The sequence below is a fragment of the Garra rufa genome, chromosome 3, assembly GCF_049309525.1.
Source record: "Garra rufa chromosome 3, GarRuf1.0, whole genome shotgun sequence".
NCBI classification, from domain to species: domain Eukaryota; kingdom Metazoa; phylum Chordata; class Actinopteri; order Cypriniformes; family Cyprinidae; genus Garra; species Garra rufa.
This window is the reverse complement of record NC_133363.1, coordinates 6,893,861-6,898,896: the sequence shown is the minus strand read 5'-3', so window position 1 is coordinate 6,898,896 and position 5,036 is coordinate 6,893,861.

The following is a 5,036-nucleotide window of genomic DNA, read 5'->3' as shown; positions in this document are numbered from 1 at the left end:
GATAATAAGACAATGTACAAGAGGCTTCGTTGTGGAATTTTTTTTTTCCCAGCTTTTATTTACATTTGAACAAAAAGTGGCATGTCCAAAATTATTCATACCCTTTGCAAACTGTCACAGTCTATGGGAAAATCCAAAGTTCTATACCATTCCAAATAGTCCAAGCTGTTCTAAAGCATCCTAATTACCCTGATTCATTGGGAACAGCTGTTTTAATCAACTCAACAGGTGAAAAGACGTCTGTGTCATTTCTAATTAAAAAAAAAAAAACTTGCTGGTTGCATGAAAGTACCTTTAAGTCAGAATTTGCCAGGGGTATGAATAATTTTGGGCTTGACTATATACATATACATATACAAAAATAAAATAAATGAGGAGAAAAATAATTTACAAAAGTCACAAATTATTATTAGTATTTACTTTTTAGAGAGTTGCACCACATAAAAATATACATGGGTCAAAGATGAAAAAAAACTTTAAGCATAAAAACAATAAGTGTAATACTGTTTATGTTGTTGTTGTTGTTGTTGTTTTTTTAATTAAAAAGTTTTCTGTTTATTTTCATTGCAAAAAATAAATATCATACATTTTTCCCTGATTTACATGTCATTCAGTGTAACAATCTTGTCAGGCATATTTACAACAAAAATCAATTTAAAACATATTAAAAGACAAATTACTTTCACCCTAAAAACTAATTAGTTGTAATTCTACATTATTAAAATTGTCCACCAATCCTAGGTTTTGCCCATTTTGTCAGTAAGAATTTTTTACTTATTTAAAACACAATAAACTGTAATATACTTCCTTATTCATTTATATATTTTTATATGTACAAGTCAGAATAAGCATGTTGTTTTAATTTTTACATAAATATTGTGTTACACTGAATGACAATATAACATCATATCAACCAAATTCTGACAGTTTTATTCTCAAAACTTATTTGAAACCTTAAAAGTTAACACTTTACATTTAATGTGCTTTCTATTGGTGTAAAATCACTTTTACTTCTAATAATTTGACCAAGTTATGATTTATATTAGAGGCATATTGAACATGGCACACAATCGTGAGGGTCTACAGCAGAGGTCCCAAACCTGGAGGGCCACAGCTCTGCAGATTTTAGCTCCAACCAGCTCCAACTCACACCTGCTTGGAAGTTTCTAGTAATCCTGAAGACCTTGATCAGCTGGAACAGGTGTCTTTGACTAAACTGTGCAGAGCTGTGGCCCTCCAGGAATTGAGTTTGAGACCAGTGGTCTACAGAGTCCTCTCTGTGATGTTATTTCCTGTTTCTTGTTTCCTGTGGCTTTAATGTGACGTTCACCATGGGTTGAATGGTGAATGAGCGAGCAAGTGAGCGATTTTGGCCACAGCTTCTGCATAAATGTGTCAGTGCTAAAGCAATGTCTGATGCATGGTTGAATTCAGCTCAGTGATGATATGAATGGACTTGATTACATGCTGCATTTTCCACATTTGTCAAGTCATTTTTGGTAATTGAAATAAAGCTGAAATATAGTAAAACATAAATATTACATGAAAACCTTGAAGTTTAAACACTTAAAGCTACTTAAAAAAATGTGGAAGAATTAGAAGTGTTATATAAAAAATACAAAATTTATTAACTGAAATGTTAAAATACTAAATTTATTAAAACTGAAATAAAAATAAATTCAAGCTAAATGAAAATACAAAAAATACAGAAAAAAATGTAAAACTGTGAAATATTATTTCAATTTAAAATAACAGTTTTCCATTTGAATATACTTTAAAATATAAGTTATTCCTGTGATGCAAAGCTTAAATTTAAATTCTGTGAATTTAAATAGTGTGAAAATAACCAAAGATATTCTGGTCCCTAAATGTGTTTATTCAACTAAAGCTAAAACTATTAAGTCATTTTTGGTAATTGAAAAGCTGAATTATAGTAAAATATACTTATTAGATTAAAACCTTAAAGTTTAAACACTTAAACCTACTTTTAAAAAATGCTAAATTTATTAAAACTGAAATAAAAATAAATTGAATTAGCTTTTATTTTTATATTTTTATTTTCATTTTAATTTCACTTAAGTATTATTATTATTATTATGTGCGTTGTATTTTTTATATTTTCATTTAGCTTCAAACTCTTAAAGGGATAGTTCACCCAATTGCTGGTAGTCATTGATTTCCATTTTATATATATATATATATATATCTCTGTAATATGAAAGTCAGTGGTTAACGTCAACTGTTTGGTGACCATCTTTTCTTCAAAATATCATCTTTTGTCTTCAACAAAAGAAAGATACTCATACAAGTTCGAAACAACTTTATGAAGAGTAATGTATGACATAACTTTAATTTTTGGGTGGACTATCCCTTTAATAAATACTATAATAGTATATACACTGCTGTTCAAAAGTTTGGGATAAGCAAGTTTAAAAAAAATTAATTTAATTTAATTTTTTATTTTATTTTTTAATGTTTTATTTTTTTTATTTTTAAAGATGTTTCTTGTGCTATTCTAGATTATATTCATTTGATCAAAAATACAGAAAAAACAGTAAAACTGTGAAATATTATTTCAATTTAAAATAACAGTTTTCCATTTGAATATACTTTAAAATATAAGTTATTCCTGTGATGCAAAGCTTAAATTTAAATTCTGTGAATTTAAATAGTGTGAAAATAACCAAGGATATTCTGGTCCCTAAATGTGTTTATTCAACTAAAGCTAAAACTATTAAGTCATTTTTGGTAATTGAAAAGCTGAATTATAGTAAAATATACTTTTTATATTAAAACCTTAAAGTTTAAACACTTAAACCTACTTTTAAAAAAATGCTAAATTTATTAAAACTGAAATAAAAATAAATTGAAGCTAAATGAAAATGTAAAAAATAGAAGGCACATAACAATAATAATACTTAAGTGAAATTAAAATGAAAATAAAAATATAAAAATAAAAGCTAATTCAAACTCTTAAAGGGATAGTTCACCCAATTGCTGGTAGTCATTGATTTCCATTTTATATATATATATATATCTGTAATATGAAAGTCAGTGGTTAACGTCAACTGTTTGGTTACCATCCTTTCTTCAAAATATCATCTTTTGTCTTCAACAAAAGAAAGATACTCATACAAGTTCGAAACAACTTTATGAAGAGTAATGTATGACATAACTTTAATTTTTGGGTGGACTATCCCTTTAATAAATACTATAATAGTATATACACTGCTGTTCAAAAGTTTGGGATAAGCAAGATTTTAAAAAATTAATTTAATTTAATTTTTTAATGTTTTATTTTTTTATTTTTAAAGATGTTTCTTGTGCTATTCTAGATTATATTCATTTGATCAAAAATACAGAAAAAACAGTAAAACTGTGAAATATTACTTTGATTTAAAATAACAGTTTTCCATTTTAATATACTTTAAAATAAAATTTATCCCTGCGACGCAAAGCTGAATTTTCAGCATCATTTACTCCAGTCTTCAGTGTCACATGATCCTTCAGAAATCATTCTAAAATGCTGATTTATTTTCATTATTGGAAACGGTGTGCTGCTTAATGTTTTTTGGAACCTGTGATACTTTTTTCAGGATTCTTTGATGAAGAAAATGTTAAAAGGAACACAATTTATTTAAAATATAGTCTTCCTAATATTAAATACTGAAATAGCACTGTTTCAAATCCCTAACTTTAAGCATGTGCAACAACAATGATGGATTATTCCATAATGGAAAGCGTCCTCCATACCGTCCTTCCTGAAGTGTATTCAAGCAGTGGCTGTTAGACTGGGCCTGAGTAACCCATGGCTCCCCTTGGTCCGGGGCAGTGAGTAAATGCCCATCTGTCAGGGCCGCAGGGGAACGGAGACGTACCATTCCTCATCCTCAGGTCCTGTCAGGGCCGTGTTGGCGAGGTACAGTCCCGCACGTCCGCATGATATATGGCCACGGAGACTGAACGGATGACCTGCATCCTCCTCATTTGTACTCTGTGACTGCGGGGACAGGTGAGACTTAGTGGAATAGAGTGCTGTGTGTTCGCTGTCCTAAAAGCGTCCCGACATCTCAGAGGTGAGGAAGACAATCAATACCGTATAGTTTGGTAATGGTACTTTATCACAATGTTGCATTGATCTACTGACGCCAGCTATCGATTTTCACTTGTTTTTATTTTACATCGCAGGGCTTTATAGTTTCTGTGGTATCACAGAACGCTCTGCTTTTGAAATAGGGCGGATGATGCAATGGACGAGAATAAATCAAACTCTATTTGTGATGATAATAATATCAGCACACCTGCAGGTGCTGAATGCTTTACTTGCACATTTGTGTCTCATTTACTAGTGTTATTATTTAGTAATGATATTTAAAGCCTTGTATTTTACCGATTTCAGGCCCAGGTGAAATTTATGGATGCATTTTCTCAGCTGATCTTGTTGAAAAATTGGGCAAATATGGTGCAGGTTGGATTTGAACTGGTGCAAAATGTACTGCAGTGAATATTTATAGCTGGAAAATGTTTGAAATGAAACAAAATATTAATAAACAAACCAGAGAAAGACTGACAGAATGCAAGCAAATGTGAGTTTACATAATTTCTATCAAAAATACTTTTAATTTCCTTTGGATGTAAAACAGTTGCACGTGTGAAAAAGTTGTTTAATTGTATTGAATGTGCAATTCTAGTGTACTTCCGATCTTAAAAGTGTACACTACGAGTCTAAAGTTTTTCAACAGTAGGACTTGAAAAGTTGATGTTTTTTTTAAACATTGCTCACCTGCAAAATCCTGCGTTTATTTGATCCAAAATACAGCCAAAGCAGTAATATTGTGAAATATTTTTACTATTTCAAATAACTGCTTTCTATATGAATATATTTTAAAATGTAATACATTCCTGTGATTTTAAAGCTGAATTTTCTGCATCATTACTCCAGCCTTCAGTGTCACATGATCCTTCAGAAATCATTCTAATTTTCTGATTTGCTGTTCAAGAAACGTTTTATTATTATGATCAATATTTAAAACAGT